This window comes from Pleurodeles waltl, chromosome 4_1 (genome assembly GCF_031143425.1).
Source record: "Pleurodeles waltl isolate 20211129_DDA chromosome 4_1, aPleWal1.hap1.20221129, whole genome shotgun sequence".
NCBI lineage: Eukaryota > Metazoa > Chordata > Amphibia > Caudata > Salamandridae > Pleurodeles > Pleurodeles waltl.
The window spans coordinates 424198589-424211481 of NC_090442.1; the positions used below are offsets into that span (position 1 = coordinate 424198589).

The window sequence follows — 12893 nt, forward strand, 5'->3', positions numbered from 1 at the left end:
CAAGTAGAGCAAGCATACAGGGTCCAGGAGTGGAGACCCCCGGTGGGATCTCCTCCTAGGCCAGTAGTGATTCAACTCTTGAATTTCAAGGTTAAGGAGACTATCTTGAAAGCAGTATGTACCTTGGGCCCCATTCAACATGACAGCACACTATATTTACTCTTCCCTGATTACACCTTAGGGCTGCAACGGCAGAGGGCCTCTTTTCTGGGGGGCAATAAGCAGCTACACCAACTTGGACTCACTTACTCCCTACTATACCCAGTGAAACTTAAAGTGCTAGTAAATCAGACCAGCTATTTCTTTACAGAGCCTAGAGATGCCTGGGACTGGGTGGAGCAGTGCGCTACGAATCCTCCACTCTGGCAACTCCAGTGCAGGACCCTGTGGTGGGGGGGCGGTGGCATGTATGTTGGCGATGAGGCCGGAATGTTTTGACTTCACCAGCAGAGGGAGCACCCTCTTCAGCAAAGGCGAGAGACCAACAGCAACACATGTTGACAGTGATCACCCACTTGACCTCGGAGCACCACTTCCCCCTTTTGCTGCCCCTTGCAGAGAACTCCCAGTCAAAGTCTGGCTTGATTGCTTCACTGCACAGTCAATCTTCCATGATCCTTCCACAAGTCCCCGTTGCTGACCTCCCCAGTAGTAGTGGCTGCAACTAACCTAATGCAGTGAATCACCCTTAGGTCACTTATTGACACCTGGCATGTGTCATACCCAAATGTTAGAGACTACTCCTACTATTCCCCGCCTCATGATTTGCATGTGAGACTGGACAGGATACTATGTCAATCAGTCATACACATGAAAGTAGAAACTGGGGAATACCTCAGCCGGACCTTTTCCAACCACAACCCTCTGCAGTTACACCTGAACTGGGGAACTCCTTGGCCGCCTATCCCAACCTGGCTTTTTCAATAGGTGCTCATAGATGACATTACGTTTCGCTAATCAAATCCAGCAGTCCTGAACCGGTATTTGTCGGAAAACTGGGGCAAGGCAACAACTAGGTCCATAGAATGGGACACATTAAAGGTGGTACTCTGAGGCCACTGCATAAATGCAGTGGTGGGGGTGTGGGCAGATATACATAAAGAATTAACAATCCTTGAACACTGACCCGCATGGTCACTAGTCAATAGGACATCCACGCCACGTTCACCTCTTACTAACGGACCCTATATGACCCGCCTCCTATTGATCAGACTTCTGCTATACAGGCCTTCTTGGGTAATATTGAGATACCCACAGTAGCTCAAGTAGCTGGAGAGGAGCTGCAATTGCCCCTCACAGAGGAGGCACTAAGAGTGTCCATTGGAGGTTCAGCTAGAGGTAAAACCCCAGGCCTAGATGGCCTGCCAATAGAGTTTTATAAGGCCTGTGATAACATCTTAATACCCAAACTGTTGAAAGTATATCAGGTGGCCCTCACAGAGGGAAGACTGCCCCCATGCTCTGTCAGTCCCTCATAGTGTTCTTACTGAAGCCGGATAAGGAACCATTAGAGGTGACATTGTATTGTCCACTGTCTATGTTGGACACGGACTATAAAATACTCAGTAAGACCCTCGCTGGTTGCCTGGCAGAGCATAGGCCCCAACTAGTACACGCTGATCAAAATGACTTTATTCCCAGTAGTTCCACTACGTAAAACATCAGTAGACTTCATCGAGTACTAGAGCAGGCACCAACCATTTGGCCGTATGCTGCCTGTTTATTGATAGACCTGGAGCGGGCATTTGATACGTTGGACTGGGACTATATGTTTATGGTGCTCTCATGCTTTGGACTGCCACGACTCCTGTATTACTTCAAAAATGTACCAATACATGTACCGAGTTCCACCTTTTGCACGCTGCACAGCATGCTAGGAACCTTTATATGAAATAAGGATGGACAACGTGTTGCCTTACACAAACTTCAACTCCTCCTTGACAGAGGTGGATTCGGTGTTCCTGATTTTGAGCAGTATTATTTGGCATCGCAGATATAATGGCTGTCCTGTAAGCTGACAGATCGACATTTGGGGGAGTTAGGCCTACCCATACCTGACCATGCCTGCTGCTTGGTACATGAGTTGTTACTCCCTACTGGGAAGCGCCCTGTTGTAGGAAAGTACCCTATTTTTGGCATGTGTCCTGCCATTTGATAAAGTTTTGTTTTGACCAATGACTTTGTGTTTCACCACTGCGCATATTAGTTGCTCAAAGTTCACCAGTAGCACATGGTATGTTTTGTTCAGTTTTGCCGCCTATGGGCTTTGACATTGCATTAGTCATTACATTCTGTATTGTGCCTATTGGCTTTGACATGGCATTAGCCATTGCTTTCTGTATTCAGTTTAGCCGCCTATGGGCTTTGACATTGCATTAGCCATTACATTCTGTATTCTGCCTATTGGCTTTGACATGCTGTATCCAGTCTAGCCGCCTATTGGCTTTGACATTGCATTCCTATTGGCTTTGACATGATGTATTCAGTTTAGCTGCCTATTGACTTTGACATGCTATTAGATATTCTGCCTATTGGCTTTGACATGATATCATATATTACATTTTGTATTCAGCTCCGCTGCCTATTGACTTTGACATGATATTATATATTGCATTTTGTATTCAGCTTAACTGCCTATTGGCTTTGACATGATATTCAGCTTAACTGCCTATTGGCTTTGACATGATATTATATATTGCATTTGGTATTCAGCTTAACTGCCTATTGGCTTTGACATGATATTCAGCTTAACTGCCTATTGGCTTTGACATGATATTAGACATTGCATTTTGTATTCAGCTCCGCTGCCTTTTGGCTTTGACATGATATTATACATTGCATTTTGTATTCAGCTCAGCTGCCTATGGGCTTTGACATGATATAAGACATTGCATTTTGTATTCAGCTTAGATGCCTATTGGCTTTGACATGACACTAGACATTGCATTTGATATTTAGGTTAGCTGCCTATTGCCTTTAACATGACATTGCATTTGATATTTAGGTTAGCTGCCCATTGCCTTTAACGTGGAGTTCTGTATTTTTCCAAGCTGTGTTTTTGCACCAGAGAACCAAGATGTTTTGCTCTCACAGTAGACTAGACCTGATAAGAGAGAGTACATGGGCGTCGTTTCTCTTCCCTTGAGCTTGGGAACAGGAGTAGTCTTGGAGACCTGGCCAGTCTCCAAAAGGCTTGCTCAGTTTCCCAGGTCTGAGAGGAGGGGGCACACCTTTGTAACGAATGTAACAGGCTGCAGAGAGTCAGATTCGAATCTGCCGGACCTCGTGCTGGAGCTTGGCGCAGGCTGCCAGCAATCCCGTGTGGGTAGATGAATCTCTCTTTCTCGCGGCTGACAGGGGTCCTCAGCTTGCAGACCTTAGAAAGATGAAGCTGTGAATAGTTCCCACACGGTGAAGTATTTGTTTTGCTTTGCATTCAATATCTTATAAATATAACCTGCTGTGTATATTGCAAACTGATATATTCTGTTTGATTAACGCGGACTTGAAAGCTACTAATTCGTCATTCATTCATAAACAGTGTGGTTGGGGAAGAATAAAATAACAATAAAAGTCTTCTTTGACCTCACAAGTGCATTTCTGTTGTGTTATGTTAGTGCTTAGAAACTAAATAAGAGGAAAGCACTACAATTGGTACCTGGAGTCGTGGGGTCGGTCATTAAGAGGTGATTAAAGGGTTTGACGAGTTAGTAGATTTCTAAGTGCACACTTTAAAAGTGTAATTGTTTTTTGTTGTTTGGAGAATTACAGAAATTGTTTTCTGTTTGGGGAATCACAGTAGCACGGCAGACCATGTCTGAGAATACATGTGTTGATGAACTGCCTGATGGTGCTAAGAAAAACTGTGAATTGTTTTCTGTTTGGGGAATTACAGAAGAAAATGCATGTGTAGCTAAAATGCCTGATGTTGTTTTGAGAAATAATTCCCGTTGTATATATGTAGAAAACGTGTGTTTTGGAAGTAATGATGACAGAAAGGTCTGGATACCTTTATCTGCTTACAGAGAAATGCAGGAGAAATGTAGGAAGTTGGAACATGAAAATAGGAATTTACGTGAGCAAATTAGCCAGGATACAATAATTCAAAATAATGCTGAAAGTTATAAAAATGAAGAATCTTTCTTGTCCCATTCCAGTAATGAGGGGGTTAAGACAGCTCCGAGCTGCATTGAGTTTCTGTGTGAGCCAGGGTTTTTGGCAGCCAAAGTGCATTCCTTAACTGATAACAGGGACGAGAGACCAGAATGTGATTTACGAGTTACGAACGAAGGATTTTAGAGCAAGACACCCCGAGTTTCATTAGCTTGTTTGATTTTTGGAAAAAGAATAGCCCTCATTTGAGAGAAATCCTAACACTTTTGTATATGGTCACTGTGAAAAATAATATGCAACTGCGCGCGTGTGATTTGGCAAATGAAATAATGCAGACTTTAGGTTTCTGCGCAGTGCAAGAAGGAAATACTTATGTATATTTAAATCAAGAACAAGGAAAGAAAATACTGCCCCTAGCTAGAATCATACAATGGATCTGGTACTTGCAAGACAGGGCTAGAGTACCACAGATAAAAGAATTATCAATGAAGTTGTGTGCACCATTTGAATTCGTGTCTACTGAAGATAAAAAGCATGTTTGTTTTACTAATGATTCATTGACTGAAATGTTGTTTTCTGGCACCGTAGAAGGAACAGCGTGGTATAATGTGTGTCAGATTTTAAAGCAAGAGCTACGCGAGATGTGTCATTTTTACGCTGATTTTTGGTTCTTTGATAATGTTTTAGCCACATGGCTTGTACCTAACTGGTTCAATTACCTTGCAGATGTTAATGAGAAAAATGCAGAGAGAGAAGTGTTCACCCAGAATTCTGCCTTAGTGGGGATAGCTATGTGGGTGCCCCAGAAATGTGAAAAGGCCACTTACAGGTGGGCAGAGATGAGAGAGATGCCCATTCCCCTAGATTTGATAAAAACTGTGCAGCATGCACAAAAGCAATCTGTCATGCAAGCAGTCACAGAGCAGTTGGGGAGAGGAAAGTTACCAGGACAGAAATGGCAAAGTGATCAGGTTTTAGGGAGAGTGATTGCTGCAAATTACCAAGGAAAAATCGAAATTATGCTGATACCTAGAAAAGAATCTGATTTATTCATACAAATTGGAGACAGAATGGCCCAAATTGGCGAAAATGCAGTGAATGGAGGTTTGGTAAAGAAGGAGTCTGCCCCAGCCCTTCTGACAGTGCAAGAAAAAGGAAGCTGTGGCGCAGCAGATAAAAACCTCAGTACTGATGTGTGGGCTGAAGCCCCAAGTGACCCTCCAGAACCTGCAGAAAATATAACAAAGGGCCCCAAAAACGTCCTGCTGATTATAAAACAGGGAAAGAAAGAGGAAGGGTGCAGTTTAAATGAAAAATGTTATTTGCAAGAAAAGTCATACTTGTTTCTTTTGCAGATCCGACCACGTTTCGCCACTGTCCCTGAGTGCGCTGTGTGGTCCCCCTTCCGGTGTGTGCGTGTGGGGTCGGGGAAGGGACCGAATCCCCAACCTGAACCTGGCTGAGTAAAGTGCCAGCACCATGGATCCACTTTGCGCAAACTGCGCCTTCAGTTCAAGTTCAACTTGTTTGCTGTGTTTTTTTTTTTTCCCCTCTCGTATGGAACTCTGACTTTTGCTTACCTTCCAGAAAACCTTTCAGGTGGACCGTGCACCTTTACATGAGCAGAATTCATGCCACATCAAATTGCTAACACTGTTGAATTAGAGACTCATTCAGAGTATAAAAATTGCCCAGTTTTTTTTATGTAGATGTATCTGATGTGAAAGGTTATGAAATCAATGTGTTAATTCACTTCTATTGCTTTACAGGGATTGCTTTGATCATAATGTTTTTTTTTGTGCTGATGTTTTTTTTTTTTTTTTTTTTTTTTGTTTGTTTGAAATATGAGATATGTGAAACAAAAATTCATTGGTCAAAGGGCGGAATGTCCTGCCATTTGATAAAGTTTTGTTTTGACCAATGACTTTGTGTTTCACCACTGCGCATATTAGTTGCTCAATGTTCACCAGTAGCACATGGTATGTTTTGTTCAGTTTAGCCGCCTATGGGCTTTGACATTGCATTAGTCATTACATTCTGTATTGTGCCTATTGGCTTTGACATGGCATTAGCCATTGCTTTCTGTATTCAGTTTAGCCGCCTATGGGCTTTGACATTGCATTAGCCATTACATTCTGTATTCTGCCTATTGGCTTTGACATGCTGTATCCAGTCTAGCCGCCTATTGGCTTTGACATTGCATTCCTATTGGCTTTGACATGATGTATTCAGTTTAGCTGCCTATTGACTTTGACATGCTATTAGATATTCTGCCTATTGGCTTTGACATGATATCATATATTACATTTTGTATTCAGCTCCGCTGCCTATTGACTTTGACATGATATTATATATTGCATTTTGTATTCAGCTTAACTGCCTATTGGCTTTGACATGATATTCAGCTTAACTGCCTATTGGCTTTGACATGATATTATATATTGCATTTGGTATTCAGCTTAACTGCCTATTGGCTTTGACATGATATTCAGCTTAACTGCCTATTGGCTTTGACATGATATTAGACATTGCATTTTGTATTCAGCTCCGCTGCCTTTTGGCTTTGACATGATATTATACATTGCATTTTGTATTCAGCTCAGCTGCCTATGGGCTTTGACATGATATAAGACATTGCATTTTGTATTCAGCTTAGATGCCTATTGGCTTTGACATGACACTAGACATTGCATTTGATATTTAGGTTAGCTGCCTATTGCCTTTAACATGACATTGCATTTGATATTTAGGTTAGCTGCCCATTGCCTTTAACGTGGAGTTCTGTATTTTTCCAAGCTGTGTTTTTGCACCAGAGAACCAAGATGTTTTGCTCTCACAGTAGACTAGACCTGATAAGAGAGAGTACATGGGCGTCGTTTCTCTTCCCTTGAGCTTGGGAACAGGAGTAGTCTTGGAGACCTGGCCAGTCTCCAAAAGGCTTGCTCAGTTTCCCAGGTCTGAGAGGAGGGGGCACACCTTTGTAACGAATGTAACAGGCTGCAGAGAGTCAGATTCGAATCTGCCGGACCTCGTGCTGGAGCTTGGCGCAGGCTGCCAGCAATCCCGTGTGGGTAGATGAATCTCTCTTTCTCGCGGCTGACAGGGGTCCTCAGCTTGCAGACCTTAGAAAGATGAAGCTGTGATTAGTTCCCACACGGTGAAGTATTTGTTTTGCTTTGCATTCAATATCTTATAAATATAACCTGCTGTGTATATTGCAAACTGATATATTCTGTTTGATTAACGCTGACTTGAAAGCTACTAATTCGTCATTCATTCATAAACAGTGTGGTTGGGGAAGAATAAAATAACAATAAAAGTCTTCTTTGACCTCACAAGTGCATTTCTGTTGTGTTATGTTAGTGCTTAGAAACTAAATAAGAGGAAAGCACTACAGCATGTTACCCCCAATTTCTGCCTGATGTCAGTGTGTTTGACTGTGTCATTGGGATCCTGCTAAACAGGACCCCAGTGCTAATGCTCTCCCTCCTCTAAATTCTGCCAACAGGTAACACAGTATTTTATCCCAAATAGGCATACTGGACTTATAAGTTCCTAGTATATGGTACGTGGTACCTGGGGCATTGGGGTTCCAGGGGATCCCTATGGGCTGCAGCATTTCTTTTGCCACCCATAGGGAGCCCATGCAAAGGCTTCTACAGGACTGCCATGGCAGCCTGTGTGAAAAGGTGCATGCACCCTTTCAGAGCCATTTACACTGCACCAGATCACTTATAAGTCACCCATATACCAGGCCTTCCAACCCTGAAGGCTGGGTGCAAAGTACCTGTGTGTGAGGGCACCCCTGCACAAGCAGAGGTGCCCCCACATCGTCCAGGACCATTTTCCCAGACTCCGCGAGAGCGGGGATGCCATTTTACGAGTGCACTATACAGAGGTCACTAACTAGGTACAGCTTCACAAAGGTAACTCCGAATATGGCCATGTTTGGTATCAAACATGTTGGAATCATACCCCAAGGCTTTTGCACGCATTGGTTGTATGATTCTATGCACTCTGGGGTCTCCTTAGAGGACCCCCGTACTGCCATTACAGCCTTCTGAGGTTTTCCAGGCAGCCCCAGCTGTTGTTACCTCACAGACAGGCTTCTCCCTCATGTTGCTTGAGCAGCTCAAGCCAAGGAAAGCAGAACAAAGGATTTCCTTTGGGAGAGGGATGTTACACTCTGTCCCCTTGGAAATAGGTGTTACAGGCATGGGAGGGGTAGCCTCCCAGAGCCTCTAGAAATGCTTTGAAAGGTACAGATGGTGCCCTCCTTGCATAATCCAGTCTACACTGCTTCAGGGTCCTCCAGTCCCTGCTCTGGCATGAAACTGGACAAAGAAAAGGGGAGTGACCACTTCCCTGTCCATCACCGCTCAAAACTCCTCCAGAGTGTCCCTGGGTTTTGCCATCTTGGATTCCAAGTTGGCAAGGCACTCTGGGAGCAGCTGAGTGGCCAGTACTAGCAGGTGATGTCAGAGCCCTCCCCTGATAGGTGCTGACCTGTTAGCTGACCAATCCCCCTTTCAGGGCTATTTAGGGTTTCTCTCTTGGGTGGTACTTCAGATTAAGACTGAAAGGCTCCAGCAGGAATCCTTTGTATCCTTTACTTTACCTTCTTACCAAATAAACTGCATCTGGATCTCCCAGGAACTCTACAACTGCAACAAAGAAGCAAAGATGACTTCTGCAACATTGTATCTTCAGCTCCTGCCAGCTACTGCAATTGTTTCCTGGTCGTGCATCCTCAGAGGACAGTCAGTCTTCAGCCTGCACCAGAAGAATGAAGGAATCTCCCTTGAAGTGAAGGAGTCACTTCCCTGCTTCAGCAGGCACCCCTCTGCAGCAAAGACCGGTGGCTTGGGTCCCCTCTTGTGAAGAAGTGCATGGATCCAACAACACGGGTGGTGGACTGAAGTGGTCCAGACGGTCCTGAAGTCCAGCTTTCCAACTTTGGTGGAGGTAAGAGCTTGCCTCCCCATGCAAGACAGTACCCCCATGAACCGCGTGTTTTGCAGTTGCCAAAGCTTGTTGGTATCCTTCCACAAAGTTCTTCATGCATCTTGCAGTTCCGGCCCCCAGCACTCTTTCCTGCGACGCACAGCCTCCTGCCTGGTTCTCCCACGGCGTGGGATCCCTTGAGTAGTGCTGCGTGGGCCTCCTTTTGCACCTTCTTTGCCACCGTGCTGTGGGACCCCTATGCATGATGCCTGGTCTTCTGAGGGCTCTCTAGTTGCTGAGAGCCCCCTGTTTCTCCCCCTCCTGGGTAGAGGCCACCAAATTCCTCCTGGTCTCGGGCAGCACCATTTTCCGCTAACCATAAGCTTTGCATGTGCCAAGGCTTGTTGGCGGAATCCAGCAACGCAAACCAGACTGCCATCATCCATCCGGCATGGGACATCATCTGCACCAACCAGGAACCCGCATCCATCTTCTTGGGTGCAGTACTGACTGTTATTCTTCACAGATGGTTCTTCTTTTGCACCTTCATGCGGGTTAGCAGGGGCTCCTGTTCTCCCTGGACTCTTCAGTGCATCTTGGACTTGGTCTCCTTCTGCCACATGTCTTCAGGTCCCAGAATCTATTGTCGGTGTCTTGCAGTCTCTTCTGGTTCTTGCATAATCTTCTATCATGTGTTCTTGTATGTTCTAGGAAAGTTACTGTGATTTATTCATGCTTTCCTGGGCTCTGGGGTGGGTTCTATTACTTACCTTTGGTGTTTTCTAACACTCCTAGCGCCCCTCTACACACTATACTTGCCTAGGTGGGAAACCGACTTTCGCATTCCACAATTTTAGTATATGTTTGTGTTCCCCCAGGCCCATTTCTAACTATTGTGATTTTCACTATTTGCACGGTTTTCTAACTGTTTTTACAGCTATTTCTGCATGCTAGTGTATATACTGTGTATATCACTTCCCTCTTAAGGGAGTATAGTCTCAAAGTATGTTGGTATTTGTGTCACCAAAATAAAGTACCTTTATTGTTGTAACACTGAGTATTTTCTTTCATGTTTGTGAGTACTGTGTGACTACAATGGCATTGCATGAGCTTTGCATGTCTCCTAGTTAGGGCTTGGCTGCTCATCCACAATACCCCTAGAGAGCCTGGCTTCTAGACACTGACTACTTTTCACTAATAAGGGATAACTGGACCTGGTATAAGGCGTAAGTAACTTAGGAACCCACTACAAACCAGGCCAGCCTCCTACATTGGTGGTGCAGCAGTGGGATAAGTACTTGCAATTGCCTTATCACTCTGTCACCAGTGCTTTCCACAGGAAAAAGTACCTAGAGCTATACATTCATATACCTAGTTACAGGATGTAGGGCCAGATATAGGAAGGTCTGGATTTGCGATCCGGAAATTGCGAGTCGGTGCCACTCACAATTTCCGAATCGCAAATCCGGATGCAGTACGGTGTCTCAGACACCGACTGCGACTCGCTATGGGGTCGCAAAGACCCACCTCATTAATATTAATGAGGTGGGTCGCATTTTGCGACCCCATAGCGAGTCCCTGCACTCACAGGGATGGTGGCCTGCTGAAGTCAGCAGACCTCCATGTCTGTGACTGCTTTATAAATAAAGCAGTTTTTTTTTTTCATTTTGCAGCCCGTTTTCCTTAAAGGAAAACGAGTTGCAAACTGAAAAAACTTCCGAAACCATTTGGTTTCGTTTTTTCCATAGGACCACTGCCTGCTCTGAAAAATAATTTTTGTCGACATTCACAATGGGGTCCCCTTCCCTTTTGCGAATGAGTTACCACCAGTGTGACACTGGTGGTAACTGCGAGTTGCTTTGCAACCGCATTCGCGGTCACAAAGCAAGTCTGAATTGCGATGCGAGTCGCAAATAGGAAGGGAACACCCCTTCCTATTTGCGAGTCGCATTCACAAATTGCGAGTCGGTACCGACTCGCAATTGTGAATGAGCATCGCGGAAGGTCATTTGCATGGCGCAAACTGCGTTTTTCGCAGTTTGCGACATGCAAACGGCTTGCTACATCTGGCCCCTAGTCTCTTACCTTCCTTTCTAAGAGACTAGCGTTTAGGTAGAGTAGGTTTTTCTTTTCACTTACACTACTCTAACACTCACTACACTATGTCTACTGCTGTGCCTAGATCTGAGATCATGGATACTCCCTATGAGGGCATGAACTTCAAAGATGTCAAGGGGCTTTGCTCAGAAACGAGCCTAGACATAGGGAAGAACACTAAGAAGAATTTTCTGTTAAGTCTCCTTCTACAGGATGATCAGGAGCATGCTGATAAGCAGGAGGAGGGGGGGGAGGGAAATGATGATCACTTAGAGTCGGAATCATCCTGAAGATTCAGGGGAGGGTTCTTCCAAAGATCTTCCACCTAGCAAACCATCTAGTGCAGCTGGCAGAGGGAGGGTAGTTACTCTGGGAGGGCTCCCTTCACACATAGAGGTCAGGTTACCGGGGTTAGTAAAGTTAGGGAAAGATCTACCTCTGCCCACTCTCATATCATCTCAGTTTCTGAGGGATCCCATGGTTCAACTCCAGCTGATGACTCCATAGATAGGGAGCTCAGGAAACTGAGACTGGAGGAGGCCAGGCTGAGACTGCAGCAGCAACAGCTAGCCCCAGATAGGGAGCACCTGGCTGTGCAGAGAGAGAGGCAGGGGTTGGGGTTATTTCCCCATGATGGCAGCAGCAGTTTCAGGAGTTATGGAGTTAAGGAGGACACCATAGACTCTAGAAACTTGCACAAAATTGTTTCCCAATACAAGGTGGGAGATGACATCTATAAGTGGTTTGCTGCGCTTGAGAGGGCCTGCAAAATTCAGAGGGTCCCCCAAGGGCAGTGGACTGTTAGTCTGTGGTTGTCCTTTTCTGACAAGGGGAGGGAAAGACGTCTCACTGTCAGAGAAGAAGACTCAGACAACTATATTATTCTTAAAACTGCACTCTTGGGTGGATTTGGCTTAACCACTGAACAATACAGGATAAAGTTAAGAGAAACCAGAAAAGAGCCTTCACAAGATTGGATAGTATCTGTGGACTGTTCTTTGAAGGTTTTAGAAGGTTGGTTACATGGCAGCAAAGTGTCTGACTATGAGGGTATTTATAATTTAATTTTGAGAGAGCATATTTTGAATAACTGTGTGTCTAATTTGTTGCACCAATACTTGGAAGACTCAGATCTGACCTTTCCCCAAGAATTGGGAAAGAAGGCAAACAAATGGGTCAGAACAAGATAGAGCAGGAAAGCTCATACAGGGGATGACAAAGACAAGAAGAAGGATGGTAAGTCTAATGACAAAGGTGGGGACAAAGATAAAAAGCAAGAGTCTTCATTAGGCCCACAAAAATACTCTGGGGTTGGGTCTAAATCCTCTTCCAACCAACATAATAAAAAGACTTGCTGTTACATGTGTAAAAAACAAAGGCAATTAGGCAAGTTACAGCACTTGTCCCAAGAAAAACACCAAAGCTCCCATCACCACAACCCCCACTGCTTCCACTATAGGCCCAAACAAATCAACTGGGGTTGGGTCTAAATCCTCTTCCAACCAACAGAATAAAAAGGCTTGCTGTTACATGTGTAAAAAACAAAGGCCATTTGGCAAGTGACAGCACTTGTCCCAAGAAAAACACCAAAGCTCCCACCACCACAACCCCCACTGCTTTCGCTATTGCCCCTAGTGATAGCAGTGGTGGTGGGAAGAACACTACACATAACAAGCCAAGGGTGTAGCAGGGCTCACTCTGGGTAGTGTAGGGGGGTTAGTTTAGTTAGGGAACCCACT

The 12893-nt window shown here is 44.8% G+C and overlaps 1 long non-coding RNA gene across 1 annotated transcript; it reads left to right on the forward strand.

The window, feature by feature from the left end:
• Positions 1-2239: 2239 nt before the first annotated feature.
• LOC138287814 (uncharacterized) lies at positions 2240-5944 on the forward strand. Its single transcript, XR_011202285.1, has 2 exons — positions 2240-3411; positions 5469-5944. It is a non-coding gene; the product is annotated as an uncharacterized lncRNA (long non-coding RNA).
• Positions 5945-12893: the final 6949 nt, after the last annotated feature.